Here is a 14811-nt window from a genome sequence, read left to right on the forward strand (position 1 = left end):
TCTGTTATAGCTCTTTGGCGACTTCAGATTAGTGCACTTCTGGTTATGTGTCAGTTGAATGTCATTACTGTAGCACTGTTTTTTAAATGCATTAGTTTTTCTTCTGTATGTGGAATTTTGCTTGTACAGGTTGGATGTGTGATTCAAGGACGACTGGATGACTTGTATGCATGGACTGTGGTGGTGAATGTGGTGTTGGTTCAACTTGGGATCTGTTTGGATGATTGGGTGAGGGCTGAGCACCCTGGTCATTTGATAGTGGTTTGGATTCTTTTTGTACTCCCAGGGTTAGTGGTTCTCCCTGATGGTTAGCGCCTGCGCTCAAATAGCTACTTGGAATGTGGGCAGGATCTCCACCCCTGTGAAACGTAGTAAGATTTTGTTAGTATTGAACTGTCATGGGGTGGATATTGCCTACCTTCAGGAGACTAGGTTAATATTTAAAGCTTCAAAGGAATTGGTTTGGAGAGATGTTTTACTCTTCGGGATCCCACCGATGGGGAGTAGCAGTCCTGTTTTGGAAATTCTACCAGTAGAAGGCAGATCTAGTTGCTAGGGATGTGGGAAGGCGTTAAATCTTGCTTAATGTGGCTGCGAGGATGTCAATTGTAGTTACTAGTAATTTATGGCCCCACCCATTATGATGTCATTTTAGCACACATTTTTAGGTATCTGTGATCCATATGTGCATGAAGAGTTGATGGTAGTAGGTGATATGAACTTGGTTATGGATCTCGCCTTAGACTGCTCAACTAAACAAGGTATGGGAACCAGGAGTGCAGCGCTTTGCTTATTTTCAGAGGAGTTAGATTTGGTGGATTCCTGGCGGGCACTGCACCCAGATGAACAGGACTATACCCACCTCTCCAGGGCTCATGACATATGGTCACATTTAGATTATATGCTTCTCCATCGTTCCTTTTTTCCTTGCATTTCTATAGCAGTAATTGGCCCTGGAGAAGTGTTGGATCACTCATTGTTGTGGGTGGAGGTGGAGTATACAAGTTATTTATATTGCCTAACAAGGTTGGCGTTTCCCAGCATATTTGAATTGGGATGTAGACTTTCAGCAGTATTTGCCACTCCAGTGGGAATCTTATTTACAAAATAATGTGCAACACTTAGATCAACCTATTTTGGCAGGTGGCCAAGGCAGTCCTCCCAGAAGGACAATCTCATATGTTAGTGCGCATAAAGCAAGATTGGCGTGGGGGTGGGGTCTTGACCTTGGAGGTACAGCTAAACAAGGACAAGCAATTCTATATTTGTCACCCCAGTAAGAGCATAAAGAGGCCATGTAGCTACCCAGATCGCCCTCAATACGCTCCTGTATGAATGCATGCCTTGTATGATGATGTATAGGAAGCATAGGTTTCACCATTATGGAAATAAATCTGGCAAGTTACTAGCTCATGTAGTGAAATCCTGGGGAGAGTCGAGAGCATGGTGTCTGCCCTTAAGGATGGCACGAGGAGGGTAGTCAACAAAAGTGAAGCTATAGCTGGGATCTTTTATGACTGTTTTCAGCAGCTTTATTACTGGGGTCCCCAGGTGTCAGAGCCAGATATTGGAATTGGGACTTACGTGTCACTTTCACAGGGGACCAGTTGCAGCAGTTTGTTAGGTCCATTCTCACTGTGTCTGATAGTGTCCAACCTACTAAATTTTATATAAATTTGCTTTGTGCCTCTACATATTCCCATGATGTGCTTGTTGAGCAGGTCTTGCTCTCACTGCGGTCTGTCCAAAATGTCATTTGCCTGAGGCAGGTTTGGGCCACATGTTTTGGTTGTGTCCCCTAGTTCAAGACTTTTGGAGATGGGTCCTATATACTATTACGAATCTTTGACTTACCTTGATTGTCACTCATGCCTTTGACTCTGTTTGTTTGCTCAGCCTCTTCTGGAACGTCCCACTCCAGATGGAATGAAACTGTTTTTGTGAAATACTGTTTTACTAGCTCTTAAAACAATCTTGCAAGTGTGGTTTCAGCCAACAGCACCCTCACTGCAGCTCTGACACATGCATATGCTTCAGCTTTTGAGGATGGAACATTTGACTATTCAAGATCTCCAGTCATCTGAGGGGATTGTATTTCAAAAGACTTGAGATAGGTTTTGGGCCATGCTCACTCCACCAGCTCGTAGTAGGCTTCTCAACTTGAAATGGCATTGAACAGCAATCCATTGCTGTGCTGGGAAAGGGTTGATAGAAGGCATTTGGGAGGTTGGGGGTGGTGGGGAGTAAACTCAAAGCACTTGGGCTGTTTTCCTTGGATGTTATGTGCAGTTTGGATTATGCCCACATTGATCTAGTCTGTCCATGTTCTGCTTTGTGCTCTAAATAGATTTTAATACAAATTCAGTACAGTAGCTATTTTAGTGTTTCAGGAGGGTTCATATATTTGTACAGAAATAAGAGTTAACTTGGGAGTTACACTGGGATCCTGTTGTTCAAAGTCCACTGCACTGACCACTAGACTACTCACTTGCTGCTCTATTAAGAATGACAATACCTGAAACTGTCATAGACTGTCACTTTCACTTCTTAGGGTGGAGAGAGGGAGTCAGTAACCACTGGGCAATTAAGGAGGAGTCATGCTTTCATCCCTCCACTGGTCAGCTGCTCAATCATGGCATCTCTTTGTACCCTGGACATGAGGTCTGGCAGATTTTTTTTTGGCCATTTTGACACATCCTTTTCAAAAACAAATCAGCGTCTTAGTGAATTTAGGGTGTGCATCTCTTAAGAATTCAAGCTAGAATTATTAGAGTTAATTAAGTTGAGCTTATGTTGAATTTGTGTGGTTATAGTGAATGGTTTAATTAATATCTAGGATGGAAGCATTGTGGTTTCTCTTCTGAGAATCTTAAGATGCAACACACGCTTGAAGAGCTCCTGCTACAGTCTCTGAAGCCTAGACTACTGGATGTAAACTACTCCTCTTAACAAGCTGGTGTTAAAGACTCCACTAGAGCAGGGATTGTCAACCCAGTCCTCTTGGAACACACCAAGCCAGTTTGGCTTTAAGATATCCCCAATGAATATTCATGAGGTAAATTTGTATGCACTGCTTCCATTGTGTGCTCATGTATCTCATGCATATTTATTGTGGTTTTCCTGAAAACCTAACTGGCAGGGTGTGTTCTGAGGACTGGGTTGAGAACCCCTGAATCTCTAGACGAAAGAGTGTATAGAATAAGTCTCTGTATTAGGAATGAGCTTTCAATTCCTTTTCAGAGCTCCTCATGGCAACTCTAAGAAATCTCTTTTGGAAGCTTGGGGACTCGCGATGAGCCCTGAACAACCTCTTGGAAGAAATCTGAAAGGAAAGAACATAGAATATTCTAGGCTTTCCACTATACTGAATATACTCAACCTTTGTCGTCACCAACTGGGAAATACTGCACTCCCAGTTTGATGTCTATATTATAAGTTTGTAAATGCACATGTGATGTAAAGGACATTTTTAATACCTGCAGAGGGAGAATAAATTTGGAGTTCTAGTCTGCTTATCTTTCTAAATACTATTCAAAGCAATACCATTCATACCCAAAGCAAAGTAAGCCTGTTGGGGATGTAGAAGGATGCAGGGCATATGCAGAGAGACATTGAAGGGCCTCATTTGCTTAAGTTATTAGGAGCTGAAAAGCAGGGCCCGAGAGTGGGACCATGTACAAAAACTACAGTCATTCAATAGGAGGACTGGTCCTAGTACTGCCCCAAAGATTTTAAGTACTGGATACCTCAGCTATCTTTTCTAGCCTTATCAAAGGACTAGAGTTGTGAAGAGGTGCCCACACTCCTTAAATTTACGGAAACTGAGGCGCAGGGAAAGACTTACCCGCACACAGACACATAAATATGCACTCACCCAAATGGGATCATGTTCAGTCCATGTTTTGGCTATATATACAAACATTTCTCTTTAGTGATCTTCAAACTTCTCTGTCAGGAATCTGTCTTATGCTCTCTACTCCCTCACAGTCAGGAAAACTCATCTTTTGTTCTTCAACACAATTCAGAGTGGGGTGTGCAAAGGGGAAACATTTTTGTGTTATTTTGGATGTTTGACCTACCCTCTCACCACCAATTTCAGACTTTATTAGCACAAATGTGTGAAATGGAGGGTGGGGGGGGGGGTCATATGTGAATTAGAGCTTGTTAACTCATTCAAATTGGACTTTTATGTGTGTTGTTCACAGTCCAATGTGCATTAAAATGATTTTATATGCACTAAGGGGCTCATTCTTAAAGCACTTAGACTTACAAAGTTTCATAGGAGCTCATTTTTGAAAGAGAAAAGTGTTTTAAAAGTGACACACATTGGCATTTGGATGTGTTGCTTGGCAAAACATTCAAATCATATTTTTGAAACCCATCTTTAAAGGTTTTGGTACGCAGTTCATCAGCAGTGTGTTCAAATCACAAGGGGGTGTGTTGGAAAATTTTCAGAAATGGTCCAAAAAAAATACAGCAACATCTAGAAAAAGAAGTTTACGAAACAAAATGATACATGTTTTTTGTTTTTGAAAATCATTATATTTGCCTCTTGAATTTTAGCCATTTTGAGCAAATCAAAGATGGATTTAAAGGCCATATGGAAATTTACTACTACTACTACTACTACTATTTAGCATTTCTATAGCGCTACAAGGCGTACGCAGCGCTGCACAAACATAGAAGAAAGACAGTCCCTGCTCAAAGAGCTTACAATCTAATAGACAAAAAAATAAATAAAGTAATCAAATCAATTAATGTGAACGGGAAGGAAGAGAGGAGGGTAGGTGGAGGCGAGTGGTTACGAGTCAAAAGCAATGTTAAAGAGGTGGGCTTTCAGTCTAGATTTAAAGGTGGCCAAGGATGGGGCAAGACGTAGGGGCTCAGGAAGTTTATTCCAGGCGTAGGGTGCAGCGAGACAGAAGGCGTGAAGTCTGGAGTTGGTAGTAGTGGAGAAGGGAACAGATAAGAAGGATTTATCCATGGAGCGGAGTGCACGGGAAGGGGTGTAGAGAAGGACGAGTGTGGAGAGATACTGGGGAGCAGCAGAGTGAGTACATTTATAGGTTAGTAGAAGAAGTTTGAACAGGATGCGAAAATGGATAGGGAGCCAGTGAAGGGTCTTGAGGAGAGGGATAGTATGAGTAAAGCGACCCTGGCGGAAGACGAGACGGGCAGCAGAGTTTTGAACCGACTGGAGAGGGGAGAGGTGACTAAGTGGGAGGCCAGCAAGAAGCAGATTGCAGTAGTCTAAAAGAGAGGTGACAAGGGTGTGGATGAGGGTTTTGGTAGAGTGCTCGGAAAGAAAGGGGCGGATTTTACGGATGTTGTAAAGAAAGAAACGACAGGTCTTGGCAATCTGCTGGATATGAGCAGAGAAGGAGAGAGAAGAGTCAAAGATGACCCCAAGGTTTCGAGCTGAGGAGACAGGGAGAATGAGAGAGCCATCAACAGAAATAGAAAACGGGGGGAGCGGGGAGGTGGGTTTGGGGGGGGGGAGAAATGAGAAGCTCGGTTTTGGTCATATTTAATTTCAGGTGGCATTGAGACATCCAGACAGCAATGTCAGACAAGCACGCTGAAACTTTGGTTTGGATGCAAGGTGAGATATCAGGGGTAGAAAGGTAGATTTGGGAGTCATCAGCATAGAGATGGTAGGAAAAGCCATGGGATGAGATTAATGAACCAAGGGAAGAAGTGTAGATAGAAAAGAGGAGGGGACCAAGAACAGAACCCTGAGGTATGCCGACAGGCAGAGGGATAGAAGTAGAAGAGGATCCACCAGAGTGAACACTAAAGGTGCGGAGGGAGAGGTAGAAAGAGAACCAGGAAAGGACAGAGCCCTGGAATCCAAGTGAGGACAGGGTATCGAGAAGTATGCTGTGATCGACAGTGTCAAAAGCAGCGGAAAGATCAAGAAGAATGAGGATGGAATATTGACCTCTGGATTTAGCCAGTAATAGGTCATTGGAGACTTTAGTAAGCACAGTTTCGGTTGAGTGGAGAGGGCGAAAACCAGATTGTAGTGGGTCAAGAATAGCATGTGAGGAGAGAAAATCAAGGCAGCGGTGGTGAACAGCACGCTCAAGTAATTTGGAGAGAAAAGGAAGGAGGGAGATGGGTCGGTAATTAGAGGGACAAGTAGGGTCGAGTGAAGGCTTCTTAAGGAGAGGTGTGACCACAGCATGTTTAAAGGCAGCAGGGACAGTCGTAGTGGAAAGTGAGAGGTTGAGAATGTGACAGATAAAAGGAATAAGAGCAGGAGAGATGGCATTAAGAAGGTGACTGGGAAATGCCATCTCTCCTGCCCCTCCACGTAACTTTGTAAGTTTATGTGCTTTGAAAATTCACTATTAAATATTTTACAGCAACTAATGAATCAAATTTGTGCTAACAAATGCACTTTTCTACTTTGTTGCCAGATTTTAAAATGTAAAGAACAAATATATGACAATCAGCAGTAGAGGCCCCCCCAGATAAGTGTTTGTTGGAATCAGTTACATAAGCGCATTGCATAGGCACCCAATATAAGAGGCTTGAGGAGGCTAAGCCAAGTACCAGGCTCTGTTTGTCAGGGCCACTCCAGGTGCTGGCATCTCTCGCTCCCTAGGTTCAGCAGCGCTCTTTCGTTCTCCATTACTTCTGATCCAGCATCTCTCTGTTTTCTCCCCCCCTCCCCCATTCAGCATCAATCCCTTTCCCTCCCCGCGGTCCCTGCCAGTAGCGGCACTGTACCAACTCAAACAGCTCACTTTGGGGCCTCGGCCTTGTGTCTTTCCACGTCTGACACAACTTCCTGCTTGTCACAAGGAAAGCCGAAGCCCCAAAATGAGCTGTTTGAGTTGGTACAGTGCTGCTACCAGTGGCGATCTAATTAAGTTAGAGGGACCACGGGGAGAGAGGGAGGGAGAGGGATAGATAGGTGAGAATGAAAGAGATGCTGGAACAGAGGTCAGAGGTAATAGAGGGAGGAAAGAGTGGTGCTGGATCCAGGGAGAGTGAAATGCAGTAGGTACTGCTCCGCTGGATCTAGGGCAGACAGGAAGAGGTGCTGAACCCAGGAGGGAGATGGAGAAGGATATGGATATGGATATAGATTGATACTGGGCCAGGAAAAAGGAAGAGAGACTGTACTGGAAGAGGGGAAGAAGAAGACACCTGACCCAGGAGGGGAGATGCTGGAACTGGGGAGAAGCAAGGAAAGGGGATAGGCACTGGCTCTGGAATGGAGGGAGGGAGCAAAAGACGGACTAGACTGGAGGTGAGGAAGACAGGAGGAAAGACACTGGACAGGGGGAGGGGAAGAGAGAGAGAGAGAATGACTGGACTAGAAGAAAGGAAGAGAGGAGGTGAGGAGAGAGAGAGAGACAGCTTGGATAAGGAAAGAGTGGGGGAAAGACACGAGACCGTGGGAAGGGGGAGCAGGAAGGAAGAGAGAAGGAGATACTGGCCCCAGGGGCAGGGAGACAAGAGATGCTGGGCATGAAGGAAGCATAGGGACAGGGACCCAGAGGGGCAATGCTGGACAGAGAGAGATAGGGACATACAGGGGCAATGTTGGACATGGGGAGGATAGAGACACAGAGGAGTAATGCTGATCACAGGGGAAGGGATATGGACACAGGGTGGAAATGCAGGACAGGTCAACCTAGAGACAGAAAAGAGATGATGAATGTAGAGGAGGATAGGGACACTGAGAGGGCAGATGCTGAACATGGAGGAAGGGATAGGAATAGGGGCAGGGACACAGAGGGAAGATGGAAAGAGAAGAAATGTCAAATGGACAGGAGATGGTACAAAGGGGGGAAAAATAGAGAACTTTTATTCTGAACTTATTAATAGGAATATGTCAGCTTTTGGAAATATCGCTGGTATTTTGCATTTGTTTCTATTTCTCTATTAGTGCTGTGGGCCGAGTCCAACTTCCTGAAGCACAGGGATTTTTTTTCCTTCATATCTCTGTTACTGATATTGTTTCACATTTGTTGAGGGTCTGTATGTCTTTTGTGTGTGTGACCAAGCTGTGATGTTCTGCTACCATGTAGAGTTTTGTTGCAGTCCTGTTTGTTTGTTTCACTAAATGGTGTTTTAGGGCATGGTGTAATATTTCCACTGCTACCTTTTCATGCATAAGGTTGTTGCTTTTTGAATCCTGGGAGTTAGTGTTGTTGAGCACTCAGAACATTACCATACTATAAGTTTGTGTATAGTGTTTTGCAGTGGAGGAATTATGTGTTGGCCTTACTGAGGTGATGTCACAACTTTAATTTTACTTTGTCATAATATCAGAGTGTGCTGGCATCTCTGGTCCAATATATTCCTTCCCTCCACTACCCCCATTTCCAGCAGTTTTCCCCCTCCCCCTTGTGCTTCCAACTGCACTGTGCAGCTATGGAGCTCTCAAAGTGAGGTTCATGAAAAACCTGTTGACCATGCAGCTCCCAATCTCATGTGACGACAAAATCAACAAGCTCTCTGAAGTTGAGAGGATAGGAGGAAGATGTGTGCGAGAGAGAGGAGCAGACTGCCTGTGATGCATGGATGGGATGGAATGGGGATTGGATTTGATATACCACCTTTCTGTGGTTACAATCAAAGTGATTTGCATATTATATGGGGAAATGGGATGTGAGAGAAAGAGGGGGGCAGATGGGGACGGCTTCCCTATGAGGAAAGACTAAAGGGGCTAGGGCTCTCAGCTTGGAGAAAAGACGGCTGAGGGGAGATATGATAGAAGTCTATAAAATAATGAGTGGAGTGGAAAGGGTAGATGTAAAGTGTCTGTTTACTCTTACCAAAAATACTAGGACTAGGGGGCATGCAATGAAGCCACAAAGTAAAATATTTAAAACAATCAGAGAAAACTTTTCTTCACTCAAGGTGTAATTAAACTCTGGAATTTGTTGCCACAGAACGTGGTAAAGGCGGTCAGCTTAGGGTTTTAAAAAAAAAGGTCTGGACGGCTTCCTAAAGAAAAAGTCCATCGACCATTATTAAAACGGACTTAGGGAAAATCCACTGCTTATTTCTGGGATAAGCAGCATAAAATGTTTTGTACTCTTTTGGGATCTTGCCAGGTGTTTGTGACCTGGATTGGCCACTGTTGGAAACAGGATGCTGGGATTGATGGACCTTTGGTCTGTCCCAGTATGGCAATACTTATGAACCTATAACTGCAGGCCTCTATAGAGGCATAAGCATCTACTACCATATTTTTTGTAATCCACTGTAATTCAATTGCCTAAGAGACCTATAGATATCTACTGACGCTTGCACTGTTTAATTTGCCACTTTATTCTCTGGCATTTGATATGTATCTTAATACCTTTTATTAAATTTAGAGACTATCTGCAACTATTTTGCTGACCTTTCTGTATGTTTTTAGACAATTAGGGACTCGGGCCTCACCCTGCCCTGGTCCCACCTATTTTAGCTTCCCCAAACAGCTGAGCCACCGACCGCCTATGATGCATTGTTTCAAAATTTGTACTAAACTGCATAAATTTATTATGAACTATTGAAGAAATCTGAAGTACTTTTAGGGTTAATAAGAAAGGATAAGAATTTTTAATTGAAAGGATCGCATGATGTCAAGACTAAATGTAGGAGCTCCATGGATAGTAGTGAGGGACATTTTTGAAAGAAAGTCTAAGTCAGAAGAGGGACATCTCTAGCATTTCACATGTGTTTTTGAACAGGATACAGTCTGTTTGAAAATACATGTGATAGATGTCCATTTTCTGGAAACATCCAACATGAACATCATTTTACAAACTGAAACATCCAAATTTTGAATGGGGATAAACAAGGGCCGTGGACTTCTGAATAGGAGCATTCCTAGAAAATAGCCACTCAGACATCCATGCAGAGCAGAGGGGCAGCCTTCTGGTTAGTGCAGTGGACTGTAAACCAAGAGACCCAGGATGAAATCCCACTAACTCTTTGTTTTTGTAATTGTGAGCCCTCCAGGAACAGGAAAAATGCATACTGTACCTGCATGTACATCACTTCAATAGCCTTCAGGCTTTCTGGTTTCTTATATATTTAGGACAGTAGGTATTTTTTTGTTTCTGGAAGGCTCATAATTAAAAAACAAAGAGATGCATGGGACTTGAACCTGAGTCTCTTGGTTTACTGTTCACTGCAGTATTCACTAGGCTACTTCTCAAACCAGGCCTGGAAATGGGAAGGACTGGAACTCGGAGAGAGGGACTGGAACTCCGAGGGAGGGGGGACAGGGGAGAGGAAGGGGCAGAGGGAGGGGAGGGAGGATGGGGGACAAAAGGAGGGGGACGGGGGAATGCACCATCTGTAAAAAAAAAAAAATTCAGCACCCCCAATCATTTTGAAAAGTTGGCACCTATGTGACCCAGTATTGCTATTCTTATGTTCTTATTGTTTTATATGTAAATATAGAAACATAGAAAATGGCAGCAGATGAAGATCACATGGCCCATCCTGTCTGCCCATCCATACCAACTACTATACCCTCCAAGGGCAGCAAATCACCTTTTTGTTTGGGAAGGGGCCCAAGCTCTGCCTCAACCCCACCTCTCTGCTCCTCCATCTATCCCTTTGCTCCTTCATCTTTCCCTACATATGCTCTTGTTTCTCCCAACCCTAGTATCTGCCCTCTTCCATCTCTCACCACAGTCCCTGCATCAGTCCCCAGTCCCCTCCTCCTATCTCCAGCCCACATCTCCCATCTGTCCCTGTGTCAGCCCTCAATCTCCTTCTTCTAGGCCCAGTATTAGATCCCTTTTTCAACTCCTGTCCCCAGTACCTGTGTTGTCTTTGAGCTCCTTTTTCCTTACCACAATAATAGACCCTTCTCCCAGACTTAGCATCAGCCCTCTTCTGCTACTTTCCCCTCACCATCAGAATTATTCTCCCTCCCTACCATTTGCCATAATAACCTTTTGCCATCACATCAGCCCCCAGCCCCTTTTTCCCATCCACAGCCTCTCCATCAAACTCATGGGCAAGCTCCAACCTCCTCTTCCTCCCACCTGCCCCCTTTTCTGCCCCTAGTGCCTACTTTTCTATTCCTATTCTCAGGATCTTTAAATTATTATTAAGATGGACTTGGGAAAAGTCCACTGCTTATTTCTAGGATAATTAGCATAAAATATATTGCACTGTTTTGGAATCTTGCCAGGTACTTATAACCTGAATTGGCCACTGTTAGAAACAGGATGCTAGGCTTGATGGACCTTCGGTCTGTCCCGTTATGGCAAAGCTTATCTATATATATAAAAGGCACCTCCAACGTTCCAATGAAGCCTCAAGCCGGAAACTTGAGGTGCCAGAGATATCCGGTTTGGCCTGCAGTCAGTGTAGCTCCGCCCTCGTGTCAGAACGCGATGATGTAGAGGGTGGGAGGGGGCTTGCAGTCACTGTACCTCCACCCTCGCGTCAAAACGCGATGATGTAGAGGGCGGGGAAGGCATAACGCATGAGTTCCACAGATTCTGTGACAGCAGCGGGGAGAACGCTGCGAACTTTAATCACAAACTCGCAAACAAGTGACTGAGGGACGGAGGGAGGGAGAGGGGGTGTGGAAATCGGAAGGGAGGGAAGGAGGGGAGTCTGGAACTCGGAAGGGAGGATGGTGGGGGGGGATTACCTTGCTAGCGCCCGTTTCATTTTTATCTGAAACGGGCATTTCTCACTAGTGTAATTATATTATGTTATATTCTTATGTTGTTAAATATCCCACAGAGCAATGGGGTCTTTCTGCTGCTCAGATATCTTTGACTCCTACCACCCTAGTCTCCAGCATCACTCTCATTAGTTTCTTATCTCCCCCTCCCCCTTCTCCAGCTTCTCTCACCTTCCCTCCTCTGTGGTCTCCTTCCCTACCTCCTTTCTCCCCACTCCTGCAGGCTCCAGCATCTCTCTTCTTCTCTACCTCCCTAACCCCCCTCCCCTATGGTCCACAGCAGCTCTCTTTTCCTCTACTTCCCTTGCACTACTTGGTCTCCCGTTGCTGCTTGGCAGGACATTGCCTCTTGCAGAAGCAATAGAAAATATGATTAATATATTCTGATCATATCTTAGCTGCTATTTGTGGTTTTCTTATACTTAGCATTTTAGGAAAATATTTTGGCAAGCCTTGCTGTTCTGCTTAGACACTTCCCTATTCCAATGTCTACCGCCCCACTCATGGAATATTACATCAGACAGGTTGTGTGCTGTACTTCCAAGGAGATTGGATTAGATGGACCATTGGTCTGACCAGTCTGGCTATTCTTATGCTCTTAATATTTCTTTGAATGCACTGCGTATTGCCTCTTCATAAACATAATCATTTTTTGTTACATTTGTAGCCTGCACTTTCCCACTCATGGCAGGCTCAAAGCGGCTTACATATTGTATACAGGTATGTATTTGTACCTGGGGCAATGGAGGGTTAAGTGACTTGCTCAGCGTCACAAGGAGCTGCCTGTGCCTGAAGTGGGAATTGAACTCAGTTCCCCAGGACCAAAGTCTACCACCCTAACCACTAGGCCACTTCTCCACTCTGCTGAAAGAATCAAACACTCCCTACAAATGGGTCAAATGCACTCCATTATATAGGGCCACCAGCCTGGGACCACTCAAAAGACTAGTTATGTACATACTTCCTCACAGAAAAATGTCAGTTCCCAAACTGGCGAACATCCCAACTCAGACTGCATTTCAAACTAAACAGCCCTTGATCAAGGGAGTGCATACAGCTGCAAAAACATGTAGCTTTGCACCTTTCGCCTAGGAGCAGTGTGTGTGCTAACAAACAAACTCTTTTCTGAAATGTTCAAATACTTTCACAGCAGACCCTCCCCTCCCCCCCCCCCCCCCAAAAAAAAAAGCTCTGCTATGTTAGAGACTTAACTTGCCATTCTTATTCCTCTCAGAAATGGTTTTGAAATTTACTTTTTGGCTGTAAGTAGTGATTATTATGTGGAGAAAAATGCATGAGGTATTTATTTAGCACTAAAAGTACGGTAGAATAGCTTTGATTTTACACTTAAGGTAATCTGATCCATTTGCAGGTCAGTGCAGAGAGGTAGACTATCTCCTTTAGATCCCTACATCTGGACTTTGTTATTCCGCCTAAAGTTCTGGGATATTGGCATCTAATAACCTACGGAGTTGTTATTTCTGAGGTTTCTCTGCACCGAGAATGCCTGGGTTAAAAAGTAGGGGGGAAGGCACCAGGCACAAATACTGAGAGATAACCCTCCCTTAAGAATGTTTTTCAGATGATAACCCAGGGATAAATTATCAGCTGGCACAGCAACTGCGTTAATTTAAGCACTAGTGCTTAAATTAATATGTAAATTCTGCTCCACTAACGATGTCGGTATTGGCACTGAATATACAGATAGTGCAGCTGCATAAATATAAATTATCCAGATAATGACTTGATATCACTATCGGGATAATATTTCCGCCTGTCCTCACTCTACTTCAAGCTGGGCCACTTCATATACTGAGAGCATCAGGCTCTTCAGATAAATTTTCAGATTTCAAAATACAGTACAGTCTCTATTATCAAACCTTTGCTATTCAGACCATCCAGCATACAGTGGTGGAAATAAGTATTTGATCCCTTGCTGATTTTGTAAGTTTGCCCACTGACAAAGACATGAGCAGCCCATAATTGAAGGGTAGGTTATTGGTAACAGTGAGAGTTAGCACATCACAAATTAAATCCGGAAAATCACATTGTGGAAAGTATATGAATTTATTTGCATTCTGCAGAGGGAAATAAGTATTTAATCCCTCTGGCAAACAAGACCTAATACTTGGTGGCAAAACCCTTGTTGGCAAGCACAGCGGTCAGACGTCTTCTGTAGTTGATGATGAGGTTTGCACACATGTCAGGAGGAATTTTGATCCACTCCTCTTTGCAGATCATCTCTAAATCATTAAGAGTTCTGGGCTGTCGCTTCGCAACTCGCAGCTTCAGCTCCCTCCATAAGTTTTCAATGGGATTAAGGTCTGGTGACTGGCTAGGCCACTCCATGACCCTAATGTGCTTCTTCCTGAGCCACTCCTTTGTTGCCTTGGCTGTATGTTTTGGGTCATTGTTGTGCTGGAAGACCCAGCCACGACCCATTTTTAAGGCCCTGGCGGAGGGAAGGAGGTTGTCACTCAGAATTGTACGGTACATGGCCCCATCCATTCTCCCATTGATGCGGTGAAGTAGTCCTGTGCCCTTAGCAGAGAAACACCCCCAAAACATAACATTTCCACCTCCATGCTTGACAGTGGGGACGGTGTTCTTTGGGTCATAGGCAGCATTTCTCTTCCTCCAAACACGGCGAGTTGAGTTCATGCCAAAGAGCTCAATTTTTGTCTCATCTGACCACAGCACCTTCTCCCAATCACTCTCGGCATCATCCAGGTGTTCACTGGCAAACTTCAGACGGGCCGTCACATGTGCCTTCCGGAGCAGGGGGACCTTGCGGGCACTGCAGGATTGCAATCCGTTATGTCGTAATGTGTTACCAATGGTTTTCGTGGTGACAGTGGTCCCAGCTGCCTTGAGATCATTGACAAGTTCCCCCCTTGTAGTTGTAGGCTGATTTCTAACCTTCCTCATGATCAAGGATACCCCACGAGGTGAGATTTTGCGTGGAGCCCCAGATCTTTGTCGATTGACAGTCATTTTGTACTTCTTCCATTTTCTTACTATGGCACCAACAGTTGTCTCCTTCTCGCCCAGCGTCTTACTGATGGTTTTGTAGCCCATTCCAGCCTTGTGCAGGTGTATGATCTTGTCCCTGACATCCTTAGACAGCTCCTTGCTCTTGGCCATTTTGT

Source organism: Microcaecilia unicolor, chromosome 2, assembly GCF_901765095.1.
Source record: "Microcaecilia unicolor chromosome 2, aMicUni1.1, whole genome shotgun sequence".
Taxonomy (NCBI): Eukaryota; Metazoa; Chordata; class Amphibia; order Gymnophiona; family Siphonopidae; genus Microcaecilia; species Microcaecilia unicolor.